This window comes from Arvicanthis niloticus, chromosome 10, assembly GCF_011762505.2.
Source record: "Arvicanthis niloticus isolate mArvNil1 chromosome 10, mArvNil1.pat.X, whole genome shotgun sequence".
NCBI classification, from domain to species: Eukaryota; Metazoa; Chordata; class Mammalia; order Rodentia; family Muridae; genus Arvicanthis; species Arvicanthis niloticus.
The window spans coordinates 31,098,154-31,121,884 of NC_047667.1; the positions used below are offsets into that span (position 1 = coordinate 31,098,154).

General features: G+C 35.4%; 1 long non-coding RNA gene across 1 annotated transcript in view; it reads right to left on the reverse strand.

Moving 5' to 3' along the window:
• Nucleotides 1–4,171, reverse strand: part of LOC143443793 (uncharacterized) — a 98,319-nt gene extending 94,148 nt beyond the window's left edge. The window contains exon 1 of the long non-coding RNA XR_013113084.1: nt 4,089–4,171. This is a non-coding gene — a long non-coding RNA (uncharacterized LOC143443793). The remainder of the gene's footprint in view (nt 1–4,088) is intronic.
• Between the last annotated feature and the right edge of the window lie 19,560 nt (nt 4,172–23,731).

A 23,731-nucleotide genomic window follows, 5' to 3' on the forward strand; every position in this document is an offset into this window, starting at 1 on the left:
ATTGAATAGATAGGGAAAGAGTTGACAGCCTTGTCTTGTCCCTAATTTTAGTGGGATTGCTTCAAGTTTCTCTCCATTTAGTTTGATGTTGGCTATTGGTTTCTGTATATTGCTTTTATTATGCTTAGTTACAGACCTTGATTTCCTGATATCTCCAATACTTTGAACATGAAGGGGTGTTGTATTTTGTAAAAGGCTTTTTCAGTATCTAATGATATGATCATGTTTTTTCCCCCTTTGAGGTGGTTTATATAGTGGATTCCATTGATGACTTTGTTAAAGATGTTTACTGGCCCTTTGAATTTGAAATCTTCACTCTCTTCTAAACCTATTATTCTTAGCTTTGGTCTTTTTATTTTGTCCTGAATTTTTTGGATGTTTTGGGTTAGGTGCTTTTTGCACTTTGTATTTTCTTTGACTGTTATGTTAATATCTTCTATGCCTGAGAATCATTCTTCTATCTATCGTATTATGTTGGTGATGCTTGTATCTGTAACTCTTGATCTCTTCCCTAGATTTTCCATCTCCAAGGTTGTCTCCCTTTGTGATTTTTTTATTGTTTCTAATTTCCATTTTTATACCTCAGACAGTTTTGTTCAATTTCTTTACCTGTTTGATTGTGTTTTCCTGTATTTTAAAAAGAGATTTATGTGTTTTCTTCTTAAGAGCGTCTACCTATTTATCTGTATTCTCCTGTATTTCTTTAAGGGAGTTATTTATGTCCACCTTAAGATCCTCCATCATCTTCATGAGATGTGATTTTAGGTCAAAATCTTACTTCTCAGATGTTTTAAGGTATCCAGGGTTTGCTGTGGTGGGAGAACTGAGTTCTGATGGTTTCAAGTGCCATTGGTTTTTGTTGCCTATGTTCTTATGCTTACCTCTTGCTATTTGACTATCTCTGGTGTTAACAGGCCTTGCTGGCTGTGACTGGAGTCTGTCTGTCTTATGAGCCTGGTTATGATGGAAATCCCTGGGTCAGGCTGTCTCTGGATGTGGGAGGGGTTGGTTGTGCTTGTTCTGTGAGCCTGGCTGTGTCAGAATTCCTTGGGGTCAAACTGTCTTTAGGTGTGGGCGGGTGGGGTAACAATGTATTTTTATGTAGTACTTCTAAAATTTATCATTTTCTAATTTGACCACTATGAAGCTATTAATGTATGTGTTATATATTTTTCACCTAAACTTTTAAATTTTGGTGGGTATTTTAAACTTAAAACCCTATTTTTACTCTATTTCATTGACTACATGTGAATTGAGGACAACATAGATAAGGCAGGTTTAGTTTGTAAATGTCATTTGATGCCTATGGTGTTTGTCTTAATGACACTGACATACCATTGTATATTTTAAGCAATGGAAATCCAAGACAACGTATCTTATTCAGATAATTAGGTGTGTATTATGAATATATTCCTGGCAATGGTAGAGACAGAGAACACTCAATAGACCCAGGAAATTTAATAGTAGTAAAATTAAGCTAGTAGGGATTTAACAGAGATTTTAGCAGAGACTCCTTTCATATTCTCCACTAACTACTCTGAGATTGTCAGTTGTAAATGGAGCATAAAAGTCATTCAAATTTCAATCTTTTCAAAATGAACTGATTTAAGACATTAAAATTATGTCAAAATTACTGATAAGCTCTGTCTTTTTGGTGGGCTATAGACTAATTTCACATCATTTATCAATGGCTGGTGAAGTGAGGGGCATTCGTTTAATAAAAAGGAAGAAGAGAAATGAAGTAGAATTTGAGAGGACTTTAAGTACCTTGAATTGTTTTCTTAGTTATTGAACTTCTTGATTAGAATCTCTTCTCTTGAATTAGCATTCCCATAACCACTCCTAGCATAGATGAATACAGTGCCAAAGTAGGAGAAAATCGGAGAGTCTGGATTGCCATTCTGTTTTTTACTTAATGCAGAAACACTGAACAGCTGGCATATGGCTGCATCCATACTCTTCTTCCTTCAAGAGTAATTGCTTGTAACAAGTCACAAAGTAGTCTCAAACAAATGTAGAATACCTTAGCTAAGTGCCTTTTGCAGACTAGGTTACAGAAAAATGGTGAACAGAAGCATATGCAAAATAATGAAATTGAAAAACAGAACAGTACAGAATTTCATGGTCAGTACACTGTACATCACAATATTACTAAGATTGAAAGGTAAATGAAGATTGTACATTATTACATCTAGATAAAGAATTGTGAGTGATGGAGCTGCAGGATATTTCATCTCCCCAAGGTCTCCCAACTATGACATACTCATTTTCTTGAAATTGTGAACTTAAGCATATCTATAACACTTTTTAAAACCTGGAAGAGACAATGAGAGGAACAGAATCAACGTCCATTCATGTCTTCTTTTAACTTACACATGACATTCCATTTTCCTTGTACTGTCATAGAGAGATATCTTTGCTCAAAAACACTTTGATTGGCTTTCTTAGCCAGTCTTCTCATGCTCCATTTTTAGTGAGGATCAGTTCTCATGAATGTGAAAATACAATGCCAGCTTAAATGAGGAGAACATGTAGTTAAAATTTGTTCACAAAATTGCTAACGCTAACAAAGGTAAATATGGCACAAACATTTTCCTATATGTCATATATTAAGTCATGATCTGAGTATTTTTGCTTATAACCATCTCACTTTAAAAAGAAAAGAATATTCAATTTGCCAATTAATATTTCAGAATCATCACACAAATATTCTTGGTTGTGAATCAATTAAGTCTAAGTTAATTTTTCTCAATACTACTTAAATATCTTTTAAAACTCATGTTCTTACATCTAGATTTCTGGTTTACTTTCCTTCTCCCTGACCATTTTAGATGTGTTATCTAGCTCAAAGGAAGAAGTAAGGAATCAAACCATCAGCAATAAGAAATCCTGAGCCATTGTTAATTTCTTGAGTGGATTATAGCAGCTTGTCCTTATGAAGTATCAGAAATAGTAAAAGTGAATTTGTCATGGTCCTACCATGTGTCCTGTTAGGCATGAAATAAGTACTATTCTTACCGAGACATGCATGTCCAGATTTGTTGTCATGAAGTCAAACAGGCAAGGCAGCCTCAGCCCTAAAAGCTGCCCACTTCTACAACTGCTCAATATGCCTAGAATAGTCCACTACCTTTTGTCTGATGCATGAAGATTCAGAGAGACATGAAGCTATCCCAGTCTCATCTTATGGACACCACTGCTCTATGACCAAATACAATTCAACAAAAGAAACACTTGTAGCTGCCGGGCAGTGGTGGTGCACGCCTTTAATCCCAGCACTTGGGAGGCGGAAGGCAGGCAGATTTCTGAGTTCGAGGCCAACCTGGTCTACAGAGTGAGTTTCAGGACAGCCAGGGCTATACAGAGAAACCCTGTCTCAAAAAACAAACAAACAAACAAAAAAAACAAAACAAAAAAACAAAACAAACAACAACAAAACACTTATAGCATCCTCCCATAGCAAAGTTACTGTCATTCTTTTTCCAATTTATCCTCAATCTGCTTAACACCCCCCACCTCCCAACCAATGTCCAAAAAGTTCTTTCTAGGATATGTTTAATTCACATTTCTGTTTTGTTTCTCTTTCTCCCCAACATGGCTTCTTTACTGTTTGTCTGAAGACTTTGGCTGGAAATTACCTCTCACTTTTCTTGTAGGATCTTTTTCTTGGTCCGTATTCAATTAGTGGTGGTAGGCTAAAACTTTCTGTTCTGAATTGAAACATAATGTTATAATTTTCTCAATTAAGTTTCTTATTATCGTAATCAACAAAGAAAATCACTTTATGTTAACAAAGATTTCAAGATCATTCTCACACACACACACACACACACACACAAACTCATACACACAAACTATGTTCTTCCAGTTAACAATACCAGATTGCATCACATAAACATATACAAATATTTAATATCTTTTTACCCCTATATATTGACTATTTACATTTATATGTAAGATCATAGATGGCTTAAGAATCTTGCCCAAGTTGAACTAAAGCTATCCTAAGCTGAATTTCTGATGTTTATTCAAGCCAATGCTGTTAACATCAAAGCTGCTGATCTTTTCATATCCAAGCACAGACTTACCCAGAGGAAAAGCACAATTTATTCTATTGTATTTTCTCCCAACAATATTTGGGAGATCTCTGAAGGCATCCCAGCAAAGAATGAGATTTGACTCAAGGTACAGAGAAATGGTTATGCTGTGACCTTTGTACTCTTCTACACATTAACTCTGGGTGAATCTCAAAGAGGCCAAATAACTTACTTACTCAGAGAGAGATAAAAACCTAATAAACTACTAGCCCCACAGAACCAGGTAATGTGCCCATCTAACGATGTGAAGAGTTCAATTCATACTTTTTCACAATATATATTTCCCCTACAGAATTTATAAAGTTCTAGAATCCATTATTTATTATTTTGACCTAGTTACTGACTTGTACTAGTATTTAATTAATGCTTTGTTTAGTTAACACATTATTTTTATCATTTTACTTTATTGTTGACATAACATTTAGGCAAATGGCTTGACATAACATGTTTTTACTATTGAGCTACAATACCTAACCCATTAAAAATCTATTTGGAAATTAAAAATGAAAATTTGCAACACTTAACTGTAAAGTGATATATTAATATACTGGATAGAAATATAATAACAAAACATTTCAAAAACTCCAATTAAAATTATAAATTCAATAAAGACATTTCTTAGAAATACACTATTTATAAGAAATAGAAATGTAGTGGTTTGTTTTTTGTTTGTTTGTTTGTGATAAAATCTTACTGGCCAATAATTTTATTCATAGGTCCAGCTGGCCCTGAACAAAAAGATCATACTACCAGGATGATTGAAATCATGTGACCATGTCATACACCATCATATCAAGTTTTTAAAATATGGTTTTATGCAACAGGAATGCAGATGAATATGCTGTAAATTTTTATTTATGTGAATGTTTCTTAGTTTTATTGAACACTTAGGAAATGGTTCTAAATTACTAAGACTGTTTTGCTTTATTTTTTATGTAACTGTGAAAATTGCTGAATTTGAGACACAAATCTTATGTTTTCATATTTTTTTCAGCATTTCTGCCTCTTTACCAAATCACTGATGTCTCTATAGCTCTGTAAGATAGTCAGTTGGGAGTCTGAGTCCATCACTAATGTAAGTCTATCTCTTCTCCTATTAGTGCTTCCTCTCACTGGCCAGGCCACATAAACAGATCACCAAACTCTGATTAGGACCCTCAGCATCTTGTTCAGTGCACTCCATTTCTTAACATGTAGTTATCTAAGATCTGGAAGCCATATTATCAGTTCAACAAGAAACAGTCCTTTCTTTTATTGAGGGACATCTGGGTTGTTTCCAGGTCCTTGCTAATACAAAGAAGGCTGTTATGAATATAGTGGAGCATATTCTTTGTGGTATGGTAGAGCATCTTTTGGAGCCCAGTAGCTGTATAGCTGAGTATTCAGGTAGAATTATTTCCAATTTACTGAGGAACACCAGATTGACTCCTGAGTGGTTGTGCCAGCTTGAAATCCTACCAACAATGGATGAGTGTTCCTCTTTCTCTACATCCTTGCCAGCATTTGCTATCACTTGAGTTTTTAACCTTAGTCATTTTGGTTTGGTGTAAGGTGGAATCTCAGGATAGTTTTGATTTGCATTTCCCTGATGATTAAGGATTTTAAACATTTCTTTTAAGTGTTTCTCAGCCATTTGAAATTCTTCTGATGAGAATTGTCTGTTTAGCACTGTAGCCCATTTTTAATTGGGGAATGGATATAGAAAATATGGTAAATTTACACAATGGAATACTACGCAGCTATCGAAAAATGAGGACATCATGAATTTACAGGCAAATAGATGGAACTAGAAAATATCATCCTGAGTGAGGTAACCCAGACTCAAAAGGATATGCATGATATGTATTCACTGATAAGTGGATATTATCCAAAAAACTACAGAAGACCCAGGATACAACCCACAGACCTTCAGAGGTTTAACAAAAAGGAAGGCCCAAGTGATGATGCTTCAATATCACTTAGAAAGGGAAACAAAATAATCATGGGAGGCAGAGGGAGAGAGGAACAGGGGTGGGAAAGGGGAAAGGTGAAAGGGAGTAAATCGGGGGCAAGGACCAGGTATGGGGGAGAAAGAAAAGAAGCCCAGATGTGTAAGGAGAATGAATAGAAATATGCAGCTTTAGGGGGTGGGAGTGGGGGCAAACCTCAAGAAAGTCCCAGAGAACTGAAATGTGAGAGGATCTCAGGACTCAATGAGGATGACCTTATCCAAAATGCCCAACAGTGGGGAGATGGAACCTGAAGAGTCCACCTCCAGTAGGACCTCCAGTGGAGGAATGGGGTCACCAACTACCAACCTATCTTCAAAATTTTTGACCCAGAATTGTTCCTGACTAGAAGAAATATAGGGACAAAAATGGAGCAGAGATTGGAGGAAAGGCTGTCCGGTGACCAGCTCAACTTGGGATTTATCCCATGGGCAGGTACAAAACCCGGATACTATTACAGATTCTATGTTGTGTCTGAGACAGAAGCCTAGCATGGCTGTCCTCTGAGAAACTTTACCAACAGCTGACTGAGACAGATGCAGATACATACAGACAACCATTGAAGTTAGGTCAGGGACCCCTATGGAAGAATTAGAAGGATTGAAGGGGATGAAGGGTCTGGCAACCCCACAGGAAGACCAACAGTATCAGCTGGAACCCTGGGAGCTCCCACACACTAGCCACCGATGACAGGGAATACATGGGCTGCTCCATGGCCCCTGGCACATATGTAGCAGAGGACTCCTTGTGTGGGAGAGGTGCAACTAATCCTGTAGAGACTTGACGCCCTGTGTAAGAGGGATGTGTGGATTGGGAGGTCAGCTGGGGTGAAGAGCACCTGCTCAGAGGAAAAGGTGAGGGGTGATGGAGTAAAGAAGTCTCCAAGTGGAAATCAGCAAGGAAGCAACATTTGGAATTTAAATAACTGAAACAATTTCAATAGAAAAGAAAAGAAATGAAATGAAAGAAACAGCCCTGACTTGAGATGATACATGTAAGTTAAAGATTCTCAGGACTGTATATTATGGAGGGATATTATACAGGAGTGGCTCCCAAGGCTTGAGTTTTCAGATCACTCAGAGCATTCTACTCTGTTTATTAGAATGATGTACTGGAATAATAATTACTAAGATTTCTAACATGTCAACATACATACAGTAACACTGCAGCTGATTCCTAAAAAGTCATCTTTGGAAGTTTTATATTAGGATCAATTCCTTGATAAGAATGTTTATAGTCTAACTTTTCTGTGCAATGTCCACTGTACAAAAATTAAGCCCAAAGGCACTGGAGTTTCTTCCACTGCCAAAGTTTTCCTAGCCTAACTCCATAGAAGAGAAGAGATAGGAGTGTGAAGAGATGATTCCTCAGAATCCCCCATCAATAATTTCCTTTCAATTAATAAAGTTATTGGGGACTATCAGAAGACATAGGAGGATGCATCTGATCTCTATTTCTATATAAAATATGAACAAATGGAGGAAGGAAGAAAGGAAGGGAGGAAGAAAGAAAGGAAGGGAGGAAGGAAGGGAGGAAGGAAGGGAGGAAGGAAGGAAGCAAGGAAGGAAGAAAGGAAGGAAGAAAGAAAGCAACAAAGGAATGTAGGGAGGAATACATGTGGGAAGGAAGAAAAACATGAAAAGAAATAGAAGAAAAAGCAAATGAATACTAACACACTTAACAAGAGCAATAATATTTAATGTCTCTACAATTCTGTTTTATATACAAACATTACTCCAATAAAGCATCGTTTCCTTATATGACATCTTATCTGCCATTCATCACTCTAAGAGGCTGCATATCCTCACTCCAAATTAGCTTGTAACTATCAGTAGCTACAAATATTCTATGAAGCTCTCTTAATTACCTTCAATTTTCAATCAATAACCTTTCTGTAGATTCCTCCCTCCTATAAACTATCATATTATTGCCAAATATACTAAAATAGATAAATGAATACCAAATATAATTAAATTATCAGATCAGATCATACAATTTATTTTCTCTACCTATATTGCAATGTATATCTCAACCAAATTTTCCTTTTTTTTTGTTGTTTTTTTTTTTGTTTGTTTTTTTTTTTTTTGTTTTTTTTTTTTTGTTTTTCGAGACAGGGTTTCTCTGTATAGCCCTGGCTGTCCTGGAACTCACTCTGTAGACCAGGCTGTCCTCGAACTCAGAAATCCACCTGCCTCTGCCTCCCAAGTGCTGGGATTAAAGGAGTATGCCACCACTGCCTGGCTCAACCAAATTTTCCTATTCAATGTGATATATACATATACACATACATATACATATGGATTCTTGTTAGCTTTCTTTTGGAGGTATGTGTGTCTTTTCCTGTAGAATGGGAGCAGATACATTTGTATAGCTGACTTGTTTGTATGACTAAACTAGTTCCACCTTATTTAGGATAACTAGTTTTTTTCTACTTCATAGTCATGGATGATAGGGAACCATACATGATATAATAAAGCTCAGTCTAAAATGTTCTTTTGTTCAGAGAGTACTATATATAGCCGAGTATGAGCATGCAGATACCCATCTTCCCTTACACAAGGTCATGTATTCTTATTTACCTCTGAATTGGCCATTTCCAATTTGTGATTGTTAATCTCAGCTGTCAACTTGACTGCATCTGGTATTACCTAATACCCAAGTGTCTTGATGTATTTGTGAATTATTTTCTTGATTGGATCATTGAAGATAGGAATATTCATTCTAAACTGGATAATTCCCAGTCAGAAAGCCCACCCTAAGTCTGGTCTACAAATTCTAGAGTACACCACATAAAATGACATATAAGAAAGATGCTTTTGCTTGTTGTCTGCATGCCTAACTGGAAAATTCAACTGGTTGCTGATACATTAGCTTACTTTTATTAAGATAATACTTCTGCAGGCTTCAGGCAGAAATCTGACATTAGGCAAGAACAAAAAAGTAATTTCAGGCAGGAATCTAAATCTTAGGCTAGAACAAGGAAGTAGGCTTCAGACATGAAAATGACTTTGGGCTAGGATAGGGAAGTTGGCTTAGATATTTTGGTCTTACTGATAAGCCCTTAGAAACAGTGATCACAGGAGTGTTCACGTAATTGGCTTTAATGCCTTGCTTGTTCTTATACTATTTATGTTTATTGTCGTGATTGTTCCTTGACTATTTGTATCTATTATATTGCTAGTTCCTCAACCTAGAGCTGACCTTAATACTTGCATGTAATTAAAATGGTATAAAAGCAAAAAGGAGTAGGGAGAATGGGATAGGGAGGTTCTAGGGAGGGGAAATGGGGAAAGGGGATGACATCTGAAATGTAAATAAATAAAATATCCAATTAAAAAAATTTCAAAGCCAAACCAATATATATATATCTTCTTCAAGACTCCGACCTATGCTAAAGACCAGCGGTGTCATCCAGCCTTTTGCTCTGAATAGTTATTGAGTTGTTAACTATCAGGAGATAGTCATTACTAGACTAGCTGAACAATAGCTTGAAAACTAATCTAATAAATATGTTTTAAGGGCCAGAGCACTGAGCAGATCTTAGGTGGCAGCTCTGCCCCCAATCTCCAAGAACCCAGAGGAAACAGGGATCCCAGGCGCTCTAACTCAGGTAGTATCTTAGGCAAGCAGACAGCAAGGCCCGCCCCCAAACAGGGAGTAAGTGGGACCCACAAGGATCCAGGATGTCACTCCCAGCCCGGAACACTGGTTCCTTCTGGTCTGGGCCAGAGCACTGAGCAGATCTTGGGTGGCAGCTCTGCCCACAATCTCTTAAGAATCCAGAGGAAGCTGGGATTCCAGGTGCTCTAACTCGGGCAGTATCCTGTCTGAGCTTGAGCACTGAGCAGATTTTGGGACCTAGGGCTTACCCAAGTAGTTACACCCACCCCACAAAGTTCTGATACAGCCAAGATAATAGGAAAGACAGGCTTCAGTCAGGGACAGGGCAGGTAGCATTAAGGAGATACAGATAGCAAAAGGCAATCGCAAGAACATAGGCATCAGTAACCCAGGGTACTTGGCATCATTAGAACCTAGTTCTCCCAAACAAGAAAGTCCTGAATCTCCCATACCACTAGGAAAGCAAGATTCAAATTTAAAATCAGTTCTAATGATTATCATAGAGGACTTCAAGAAGGACATAAATAACACTCTCAAAGAATTTGAGGAGAACACAGGTAAACAGGTAGAAGCGCTTAAAGTGGAAACACAAAAATCCCTTAAAGACTTACAAGCGAACACAACCAAACAGGTGAAGGAATTGAACAAAATCATCCAGGACATAAAAAAAAGGAAGTAGAGACAATCAAGAAATCACAAAGGGAGACTACTCTGGAGATAGAAAACCTAGGAAAGAAATCAGGAGTCATAGACACAAGCATCACCAACAGAATACAAGAGATAGAAGAGAGAATCTCAGGTGCAGAAGATACCATAGAAAATATCGACACACCTGTCAAATAAAATGCAAAATGCAAAAAGTTCTTAAAACAAAATATCCAGGAAATCCAGGACACAATGAAGAGACCAAACCTAAGAATAATAGGTATAGATGAGAGTGAAGATTCCCAACTTAAAGGGCCAATAAATATCTTCAACAAAATTATAGAAGAAAACTTCTTTAATCTAAAGAAAGAGATGCCCATAAACATACAAGAAGCCTGTAGAACACCAAGAAGACTTGACCAGAAAAGAAATACCTCCCATCACATAATAATCAAAACACTAAGTGCACAAAACAAAGAAAAAATATTAAATGCAGTAAAGGAGAAAGGCCAAGTAACATATAAAGGCAAATGTGTCAGAATTACACCAGACTTCTCACCAGATACTATAAAAGCTAGAAGATGGTGGACAGATGCCATACAGACCCTAAGAGAACACAAATGCCAGCCCAGGCTACTATACCCAGCAAAACTCTCAATTACCATAGATGGAAAAATCAAGATACTCCAGGACAAAACCAAATTTACACAATATCTTTCCACAAATCCAGCATTACTAAGGATAATAGCAGGAAAGCTCCAATACAAGGAGGAAAATTATACCCTAGAAAGAGCAAGAAAGTAACGCTCTTCCAACAAATCCAAAAGATAGCCACACAAAGATAACTTCACCTCTAATAACAAAAATAACAGGAGACAACAATCACATTTCCTTAATATTGCTTAACATCAATGGACGCAGTTCCCCAATTAAAAGACATAGGCTAATGGACTGGATACATAAACAGGACCCAGCATTTTGCTGCATACAGGAAACCCACCTCAGTGCAAAGACAGACTCTACCTTAAAGTAAAAGGCTGGAAAACAATTTTTCAAGGAAATGGTTCTAAGAAACAAGCTGGAGTAGCCATTCTAAAATCTCCAGCACGAGAACACAAAGGGAGGGAGTCATGGCTCCACCTGTATAGGTAGTTGAGAGTGGCCTTGCCAGGCATCAGTGGAAGGGGACAGCCTTGGTACCTGAACGTTCGGATTCCCTAGTGTTGGGGAATTTCAAGAGCAGGGAGGTGGGAATGAGAGGATGGTGGGAGCACACCCTCATAGTAATTGGAAGAGGAAAGATGGGGTAAGGGGTTAGGCATCAGTGGAAGTAGAGGGCCTTGGTGCCCGAAAGTGTGGATCCCCAAGTGTTGGGAAATTTCAAGAGCAGGGAGGCAGGAATGAGAGTATGGTGGGAGCACACCCTCATAGTAATTGGAGGGAGGTAAGGGGTTAGGCATCAGTGGAAGTGAAAGGCCTTGGTGCCTGAAAGTTTGGATTCCCTAGTGTTGAGGAATTTGAGAGCAGGAAGGCAAAAATGGGAGGATGGTGGGAGGACACCTTCATAGAAATTCCCAGAATTATATGGATTAGACATGATAGAGGCAGGCAGCCAGAAGACTAGATTCCAGAATTCAAACAAACAATTATCTTGATACTAAAATTTGTTTTGAGAATTGTATATTGCAGAATACATAGCCTTGGTATATCTACTCATCAGGCAAGATGAGCAGACCTGCTCGAACCTCTAATGTCTGGAATTCCAGCTGGATGCAGTGAAGACACAGTGTCAGAGGCTTATCAATTTACTCTTCCCCTAACCCCTCTTCTAATATCTCAATGCCCATAATCAGCTTGAAGAAGTTAATGAAGAGTCTGCGCCCCTATTCCCTGGGCTTGGGAACTGAGGTTGTTAATATTGGGCTGTCTTTCTAGGGAAAAGTAGTGGTTTTGGTGGAACAGGGAGGATTAGCTAGGATTTATTGCATAGCCATAACCCACTGGTAGAAATATGCATAATTGTTATTAAGATGAAGTTATAATTTCTTAAATGGTACAAAATTTACCTTGATTTCAAATTTAAGGTTTTTATTGGTATGAGCTTCTTATTAATATAAAAGTGAGATGAATATTGTTACTATCATAGGCATTGTGCCTGTATAACACATTTAGGAATACAAGGCTTAGACCCAGTCCTTCTTTAACTCTTTTAGAAAACTTTTTTAGGTTAGACTGTGAGTTAAGGGCCTATAGCAAATTCATGGCTTTGAGTTTACTGTTAGGGAGTTTTCTATATTTTCTTTAGAAATAGCTGAGAGGAGTTAACAGACAATTGTCCAGATAGCCTTACATGGATAGTTGGTTTTCAAAACATCAGAAGTCCACAGAATTGACGTTACAAACATTTCTGTATTAATGTTCATTTTGATTAGAGACCTGTGTGCTCCTGACAGCTTCCTGTCTTGGATTCTAAGAAGAAATTGAGCATCTTTGGAGTTACTCCAATTGTGGTGAAATAGCCACTAGGCAAGAATTGCCTCTTTCCATCTACAGATAAATCACTGTCCAGAAAAGGACACACTTGCAGAATAGTCGACTGATTATATCTGCCAAGACAGAGTAATCAGCCCTTAATAATTCTGCATCACTAGGTCCGTCAGATGATCCTGGGCCAGAAGGCTGAAGATCGGATGCTCCAACATTCTGTAGTATAGGGACTGTCCAGGTGTTCAGCGGTCTCTATAAATTGGCTAAGTTTTAGAAGCTATGCTTTATGCTTCCCATAATCTCAGTTAACTCAGTCATTCTGGATTTCTGATGGGGTTGAAAATTTATAGTCCCATAGCCAATCCTTGCTATTTACTTTCAGAGAAAAGATTTGAGAGGATGGTTTTCCACTGACATTCATTCTAAAGCCAAGGGGAAAAAAAAAGCCAGGTTCAGAACTAAGTCTTTTATTTAGGAGAGATGACAGAGGTTCTGCTTAGTCAACAAAATGATGGACTGGGTATTAGGTCTATCTTGCACCTTACTGACAAAAATTAGTATAGTTATGGTCTAACTGTATTTTGAGAGAAAAGTTTCATTTTAACAGGAAGGGTGATATGTAGGAGTAGCTAAGGTGGGAGGAGTATAGAGAGGAGGAGTAAGGAGAGGAGGAGGAGAGGAGGAGCTAGGTAATGAGAGAGAAAGAGAGAGAGAGGGGGGCCAGACATGGAGGCAGATGCTCACATATCTGTGCCAGTCAAAGATAGTTAATATATCTAGATTGGGTATTAGGTTGCACTTCTGATTGATATTGAGCATTACCAAGCTTATAATGCCTTTGGTTGACATAAATAAAATTATATAAACGCAAAAAGGAGAAGGGGGTATGGGATAGGGGTTTTCTAGGAAGGGGAAATGGGGAAAGAAGATGGCACCTGAAATCTTATAAAAATATCCAATAAAAAATAAAAATAAATAAGTTTTAAATTACCAGTTATTTTCCTCTAGAGAACCATGAGCAATATACCACTTCAATACAAATTAATAAATGCAGCCATCTTAATCTTTAATATGTAGTAGTTTTCTAAAATAGAAAAAAAGTGGATTAAGCAACAAGATCAACCATTGAAGACAGTGTATTTATTCTTTAATTTTTTGGGGTAAACTTAAAAATACTTGAGCATCTTAAGCAAGCATATGCTTTTTAGGTGCCCAAATTGTAGCCCTGTTTACTATATTTTCCTTTTGAGCTATACATATACTATGTACAGTTTATAAAAATTAAATGTGGTTTAATTATTTTTTTAGTTAATCCCAATACTTTTATATACCTGAGTATGCATGAGTTAGCATATGCAACTCATATCCCAAAGGGAAGGTGCTATTTGTAATCACTTGCTGAGAAACTTACAGAATAGGCCACACCTATAATCAGGGACTATAATCAGAGTAACACAAGTCAGGATGACGAAACATAAAGTAGCTGTATAATGTCATGGGACAGGAGAGTGCTATTACTCAGTGCTCATGAATTTTCCATATGTTCCATATATAAAGGATAAAATAATTGCCAGAAGAATTACAAGAAGTAAGTTAATAGAATGACAAAAAGGCGGTCTTGATAATCTGCATGTATAGGATTCTACATAGGTTAAATCTATTAATTCATATGCTTAAACATTTTCTTCCTTTAGCTAACTTGATATATTTCTCTAGAAACTACAGTCTGATGTCCTTCAAACTAACTTCTAGTATGACACTAATAATTAAGGAAAGTGAAAATTATTAAAACATATCAGACATGATTTAATGCTTAGAAATCAGAGACTCAAGACTGTATCACAAGTAAACTGTTAACAAAATTTTTAATAAACTTTTAACTTAATATTGAACTTAATATAGAACTTAATAGTAAATTAACCTAATACATCATCTGATTGAATTTATGAAAATAATTGCATATATATGCAGTTTACTAACTATAAATTTAATATATGTTATAAAATAATTGTTATGTGGAAATTCAATTTTCAGTATTTGTTTATTTGCTTGGTGAAACTACTACTAAATTTCTGAAAGTGCAACAAGATAAAGTGTTGTACTATGCATTTTATTATTAATATTCTGTTTATACAGTTTAAAAGAGTATCAAATAAACTATGAATATCTTTAAATAAACTTTTGATTTGGCATTTAGAATGTTGAATTTAGGTAAAAACAAAAAAAAAAAAACCAATATTTACAATGACTCAGAATTATTTAAAGGCATTTATAGTAAGAGGGGGGATGGGATATGGGTTCCTGGGTGGTGGGGGAATGAGGTAAGGGGATAAAATCTGAAATGTAAATATAATATCCAATAAAAAAAGAAAATGTCCAACAGCAGTGACTTCAAAATGCAAATAAAAGAAACACAAAGAAAAAAAAATAATGTTACTATTTTTTGGCTACTGCCAAAGAAAGCCAAGAAGTCTATATAGACAAAATCAATATATGTTTAGTTAATGATATACCCCTGACTATAATGTACATAAAATAAAATATTATTCATGCAATATAATCTGCTTAGATAGACTATCTTCTAGAACCATGTTGTATGGGTGTGTGAGAGATGAGATTATAAAATAATCTACATTAAACCTAAGCAACCTAAGCACATAAGATCAAACAAATCAATTTGGCAACTGAACTCTAAAAAAAAAATTGCAGGCAAGAACTGAGGATTTGCTGGGCAGTGGTGGCACACGCCGCCTTTAATCCCAGCACTTGGGAGGCAGAGGCAGGTGGATTTCTGAGTTCAAGGCCAGCCTGGTCTACAGAGTGAGTTCCAGGACAGCCAAGGCTACACAGAGAAACCCTGTCTTGAGAAATAAACAAACAAACAAACAAGAACTGAGGATTTAAATAGGATCCTTGAATATATTGAGGTAGTATTTATAAATTGTTTCATCTTTTGTGTGAGTAGGGAGGAAATAGGCTCTATTAAAACAGGAGAGAAAATTATTAATTGGAATAAATTAATCCATATTAGGAGTAAATTTGGATATATATTAGAATTCTTATAGCTCACATACTTTCCTTCCCTATCCTTCACTTGGAGGTCAAATAATGCTGAAGTAGAAGGCAGAAAATACGTCATAATATCCAAGAATATTTTCCCTCTATATTACCATAAAAATACAATCATCAAGATTTGATGTGTCCTTATTGCCTACTAAGAAAAAGCCAAAAATCTTAGGGAAGTCATGAAAGCTGATGTGCATGGTGAATATGACATGTGAATAACATGTTGCTCCTTGAAGAATCACAGTTTCATTTCTGATGCAAATGGCAAGGGTTGCTATTACACACAAAAGGGTATAAATAAAAGTCTCTGATTCACACAGGGACAAACGATTTTTAATACAAATCTAGAAGAAAGAACTTCCCTAAAAATATAAAATCTCATAATATTAATCCTAATAACAAAAAAATCAACCTAAGAGAATAATAGTAAAAAAAATCTGAACATATGCTTTATCAAATATTTGTGTGTAATAAATAAGCATATGGGTCATTTTTTCTTAAACTCAGACAGATATAAACATTACTATATACATAGTAATGTTTAAAAGATAATAATATCTGCATACATGATTGAGTAAATGATTTTTATACATTACTAATAGAAGCATAAAAAGACATAGGTATTTATACCTTCTAACAATGAAAGAATATGTACCACAAAATGTATAATCACATTCTTAAACATTTATCTAAAAGAAATTAAAATCTGCATCAACACAGAATTGTTACAGTTACCAAAATGTATTAATAATTGTCTCATATTTGAAATTTTTCACCTGTCCATCAATTGAAAAGTAAATGAATTAGCCAACAAAAAGAAAGAATTAGCTACCACTGTATTCAAATACAGAGATGGAACTCAAAAAGCACTACTCAAAGAAGGAAAAATTAATAATGCTTTGCTTTTATATATTTCTATTCATAAAGCTAAAGGATAAAAAATACCAGGTAGTCTAAATCATCAACAACAAAACTTCCTCACAAATATGTCCACAGGCAAGTTTCAGCTCTCCTTTTTCCATGTGGCTCCATCTTGTGTCAAGTTAATCAAAATCCCAACAGTGACACAGGTCTTGCCTGTATCTTCTTTAATTAGAAGGATTTTTTTTCATACAATATATAGATATACATTACAATGTTTATGTCTCCCAAGTTTGGGTCCTCATGTCTCTCAGTCCACCTAAGCTCATGTTCAATTTCTGTCACTAAAACTAACAGACAAAAAAGGAAAATCAAAACAAACTAGTTAACAAACTTGACACTGTGTTTTAATGTTGGTTTTTTTTTCAGTTGTTGTTTAGTTCTGAGATTTTTTCTTTGTTTTGTACTTATATCTTAAAAGTGTTGTCCCTCTATTTTCTATAATTTTTTTGTTTTCCAAGTCTTCTTTTCAGTTCTTTAATACATTTTGAATTGAAATTTTATAAATAAGAGATTAAAATCTAATTTCATTCATCTGTAACAGAATATCTAGTTTTCCTTTTAAGATCCATTTGTTTGGTTTTTTTTTCTCTCAAAGTTAAATGTTTATATCTTTCTCAAAAATTATGTGGGTATAATATTTGGTATTTTTATGCATCTTCTCTTATATTTCATCTGTCTATATGTGTTTTGGTGCCTGTTCTATACTCTTTCATAAGTTTTACATTTATCCCATTTTGTGTGTGAAGGGGAGACACCACAGTTTATATGTAGACGTGAGGGGACGAGTTGTCGAACTTCATTTTGGGAATCCAGTTCAGGTTCTCAGGTTTGTTGACAAAGGCCTTTATCCACTGAGCCATTTCCTGACCTACATTTTGTGTTGTTCCAGCACTATACTTTCCACTTAGGAATGCTTATGGATATCTGGAGGCTTTGCTATTTCCATGCAAATTTTAAATTTTTTCTAATTATCTGAACAATCATCTTGAAATTTCCATGAGAACGGTATGCTATTTGTAGATCAGTTTCCTTACAATAGCTATTTTGATAATATTAGATCTAATACCTCAAGTACAGGAGGCCTCTTCCTTTCCCTGTTTCTTCTTCAATGCCTTAAAGTTGTGGTCTTTTACCTTCTTTGTTAGGTTTATTCCCCAGTTTCATTTTATTTTTGTAAGCTGTTAAGAATGGAAAATTTTTCCTAACTACTTGGCAAATTTTGTGTACATAGAAACATTACTGATTTCTTTCTCTACTTTGCTTAAAGTAACTATAAAGGCTAAGCATTTCCTGTTAATATTTATATTTTAATATTTTTAGTTCTGTGAGTATTTAATATACTGTATGTTGATCTTACTCATTCTCCCTCAACTCTTCTCATTTCTATTTACTTCCCTACCCACCCATTTTGTGTAATTTCTTTTTATGGGCTAAAGCAATTAAGACCAATTTATGTTGCCCAAATGTTTTGAATGCAATGTTTTGAACTAGAGTGTGGCTGACACATAGGAGTTACAATCTTAGGGGGAAAAATGACTCTCCCTCTCCCAGCAGCTATCAGTTGCCAATATCTTCTCAGCTAGGACTAGAACTTCATGCCCTATTCTTCAGTCCATGCTGGGATTTAGCCTGGTTCCGGCTTGCACAGGTTTTGTGCCTACTGTCACAAGCAGTATGAGTTCATACATGCAGCTGCTCTGTTGCATCCAGAAGACACAGTTTTCTCTTTATGTCCCCTTTTCTCAGTGATCACTGCACCTTGAGAGAAAAAAAAATGTGTTCTATTTATGACTGAAAATTTTTCAGTTTCTCATTCTCTATAATTTTCCTAGTTGTGGGTCTCTGGTAATCTACTTTCCGTCTATAGCATACAAATATTTCTCTGATAAGATTTGAGAGACTCATTAATCTACAGGTATTAATTCATAGGGAAATAGTGTAATGTTTGTGCAACAACAAGTTCTCTGATATACCTATGATCTGACTAGCCACACATTTTTGGCCTGTTAATGGCATAGGTATCATAAAAGAATTAAATCCATTCAGAAAATGGTCAATCTTGCCTCTGTTACACCAGTGGGCATGTCTTACCAGGCAGTTATTATAGCAGTTCACAGGATTCATAGATAGGCAAGACTTATGAAAACTTTTCTCCTCTGGTTACATACATAGTATTTTTCAGCATTATAAAAGATAACCAATAGGGATGAAGATTTCTTGTCTACACCAGGTTTATTTCATTATATTCTATGACTCATATACACAGTGTCTACAGCAATAGGGCTTTACTACCATGTTCTGGAGAGTAACAAAAGTCTGGAAAATAGCTTGTAATATTTGGTGCTTTATAGACCCTCATTAGGTAACAATTCTAAAAGATGTAAACAGATCCTGATACTGGTTAGGTAACTCATCTCAATGTTTTTTCCTTTTATAAATACACACACACACACACACACACACACAAACACTCACACTCACATGGACCTTAGAGGAAGGCCTACCAGTTACTGACATTTAACAAAACTAGCATAATTCCTACCTGTATCATTATTTATACTTATACCTAGAAATAAGTGTAGCTGTTGCCCCCTCATCAAAGAAACTTCTCTTTTCAATAGAAGACCACTGCAGAAATTCATAACCAGTCAAAATACAAAGAGCAAGTGACTATGAGGTATTTATTCCTCAATGGATATATATATATCTATATATGTATATATAGATATGTGTATATACACACACACACATATATATATATATATATATATATATATATATATATATATATACCAAAAAAGAACCCACCAAAAAAACAAAAACAAACAACAACAACAACAAAAAACTCCTGCATCTAAAGTTAAAAGACCTTTACTGAATAGGGGAGAGAAAGATTGTAAAAACCAAATGACCAAAAAAGTTGCTATGAGATTGTATCTCCTAGAAATGACAGGGAAATTTACCTATGATAACCACAAGAGTATGACTGTCTGAAGATAAACAACACTAATAGTTATGCTGACATGAGAAGAAAATGCCTCACCAGCGTCTCACCTATAGACAGAGAACTACAGAAAATACATGCTGAGAGTCCAAGAAAACAGTCCTCCCAATCCCAGCATGATAATCAGCTTAATTGGTTATTTAATATCAAGTGATCATTCTTAAAATATTTACATAGAAGAAATGCCAAATGGATTAAACAGGTTATATTTAAATATTTAGCCTTATGTGTGTGCGTGTGTGTGTGTGTGTGTGTAAGAATAATAACTAAATAAATAAAGTCATGATTTCAGGAGGGATAAATGGAGAGGATGGTTAAAAGGAAAAAGGAAAGATTAAATGATGTAATTATATTTCAATTTAAAAATTCATAGGCCAGTGAGAATGCTGTGGCTGAAGAGTCTTATTAACTTCTGGTAGGGCATAAACTACCATATTATATTATATATCAAAATCTATAACTATTATAGATTCTATATGGATATTCCTCCAAAATTTAACTATAAACACTATATGAGCAACCAACAGCACTTCTGGATATATTACCAAAGGATTCTGACCAAAGATATCTCGGAGATGCTTGTACACCACTGGCTAGCTATTAGAAGCAATCTAGATGGCTACCAATAGACAAATAAAGAAAATAAGGTATATATACAAAAATTATATTATGTGGAAAAATAAATGGCAATCATTAAGAAAAATAATCCAGACTTAAGATAATTATGTTTTCTCTTATATATGGGTCCTAGAAATAATTTGTGTGAGAGTGCATATATGTATCTACATAAATATATATATGGTATACATGTATACATATGATATATATGTACAAATACACATAAATATGTACATATCTGTATATGTATCATACATAATAAATATGTCAAATATGTATATATGCATGTGTATATATGTATAAATGGAATAAATCTAGAAAGTGGTCATAAAGATAAGAACAGATCCTAATCATATATATATATATATGTGTGTGTGTGTGTGTGTGTGTGTGTGTGTGTGTCTGTGTTTATGTGTATGTGTGTGTATGTATGTGTGTATAACATGCCATATATATGGACGCCACATGTATATGCCAGAAAACTCGAAAAGAGTCATGAGAATGAGGCAAGAACAGGTCATAATTGATGGGTAGTGCATGAAAACTGCAGGGTTGTAGCATATATGTGATATGAATATAGGGCAATCAACAGAAGAAGGCAAAGGGGATGAGGAGGTGACCTGGTAAGAATAGCTGTGTATGGAGACAAAATAATGAAATTTATTAAAAATTTCATTTCTAATAAAATGAAATTTTAATATTTAAAATTTAAATTTTAAATGAAAGTATTTCTAGTACTTTTAAAACTTAATTTTAATGTTAAAAGACAAAAAGGAACACAGAGAATGCCCCACACCCCACTCCAGGTTAATCCTGAGCCAGAAAAACATTTTTTGAAAAGGAGTGGTTAAAGGGAGGCCCTTGACAATCTCTATTAAACTATAGTCACTTGAGGCGCTTGCTATTGGAGGACAATTTCTTCATCAAAGATTCTGTACTCATCTTTGTGAACTGCTGCACCATCCTGGATCCAAAGGCCAGCCCATGCTGTACTTTCCTCTGACAAAGTTCTTATGAGCATCTGTTTCTTTATGGTTCATTTGATATTCATCGCTGCAATATAGTGAAAAGGCATCAGTCTTATTTCATTTTGATAAATACTTATTGTTTGTGTGTGTGAGGGAGAGAGACAGAGACAGAGAGACAGAGAGACTCACAAGAGTCTGAAATAAATCAATGTCAAGTCTCTGAATTTGGAGTCCAAATCATTGGGCTGTAGCTCTTTGCCAAGAGCTATATATAAACTTCTTAAAATCAGCCACTTGCAACATTTGGAGACAAAACCTGACTTGGGAAGAATAATTCACACTTCTGACCTAGCAAGATGATGAATTTGCTTTAGTAAAAGCAATCAGTTTGGCCATAAAAGGGTCATTTTTGTGGGTGCCTTTGCTTCTTATGTCAATAGATCACTGTCTAACATTGTAAGACACGTTACCTTTCAGAAAGTAAAAATGCACTAATTATTTGCAGTGCCTCATAACATCTCCTATTCCATTTTCCCCCAGAAGAAAATTTAATTAGTGAACATTTCTGAAAGATCTAAATCAGGAAGTTGTATTAAATATTTTAAACTGCTTCCTGAGCCAGAATAGAGCCAAATGATTTTCTAGTGACATTAGAGATAATTGTAGCACAAGGTTTGCAAAGAAGAGACAACACAGTCACCTTTGCATATGCATGTTCCTACCACATAGTAATCACACTTGTACAAATTACAGAAATGGATATTTGGTCTTATGATTTGTTTAAATTACTGGTTATTTCTTTAGGGCAACCTCAATATCCACGTAGTTTTGTGTGTTAAATAAAACCATGCTTGTTGGAGGGATGCTAGAAAGATGGCTCAATGGTAGAGAGCACTTGATGTTCTTGCAGAGGACTAGAGTTTAAGTCCTAGCATCTATGCAAGAACTCACAATCATGTGTAACTCCAGTGCCAGGGACTCCTGTGGGAGTCTCAGCAAACACCATGACCAGCAAGAGTGTCATTCCTAGGAGATGCAAGGAAAAAAGTTGAGTTCAATATAATTCAGTAGCTGGTGTTGGTCAAAATTCTAGAGTCTGATATTGGATAGTTTATTTTAGACACATTTAAAGACATCAAAATTGGGTGAGGGGTCTGGTAATAAGTTAATATTGTTTGCACAATAAAGCTTAAGAAACAGCTACTTTGAAACTCTCTATCACATGTGATATCTTCCATAAAATGAGCTCTACAGGTTGACTACATGTGACATCTACCATAATGATGTGTTCTATATATTGACTGAGAAAACTGAGCTCATGATGAGTCATGAGGATCTGATGTGGTCTTAGTCACATAGATAGAGAAAAGTTCACCACGCTATTAGCCACCTCCATTCCCAGTCTTCTGGCTATAAATCAGATTAAATTTCTCTCTTTGAAAAAACAACCCAGTTTGTTTAAGATTCTTGGTTTCACTGGCTCTTATTTGTGAGTATAAGAACCTGCATGCCTCCTAAAAAATCGATTGTCACTGTCTGGCTTCTGGATACACAAATATACATGCAAGCAAATATAAAATGTCTATACAAATATTATTTAAAAATAAAACCACATGACATATAACCTTATATCTATAGTTAACATAAAATATTTTCTTAATATCTAAGAAATAAACACAAAGCATTTTATTGAATTTTACAAATATTTTCAAATTAATTAAGTAAACTAATGGGGAAAATATTAATAGGTCATGACAAATAATACACACTCCTGCTGTTTAAAACAAAGTTAGTTATGTTCTTGGCAATAACAGGTAATTGTGTGTTTAAGTATATCTGTTCTCTGAGAAGGTACTGTTTGCTCCACTCCCATCCCATAGCTGACTGGCTTCCATTAATATTCTTTTAAGCATTTTGTGTACTCAAAAGGTGCTTCTTCAATGTCATTACCCCATTAGTTGTGCATTTATTTACTGAAAGACTATTTTCTGAAGTCATTATTCATATAATTTACCACATAAGATAAATGCAGTTCTAATATGAACATTAACCACTGAACACAAGTTTCCTACAATGGAAATGCAAAACTGCCTCCAACTTCAAGGGAAGTTAGAAGTTAATGAAGCCAGGGGAATTTGTTCAAAGGTTAGAAAGGGTTTAGGACTGTAGAAGAGGAAGTACAGATGAATAATAATTAATTGTTTAACTGGCACTTATCTACAGCAAATATAATAAGGAAGGAACATTCTGGATTTACAGTGAATTCATTCAAGCAGAATATAGAAGTTATGGCTATGCCTCACATTCTTCCAG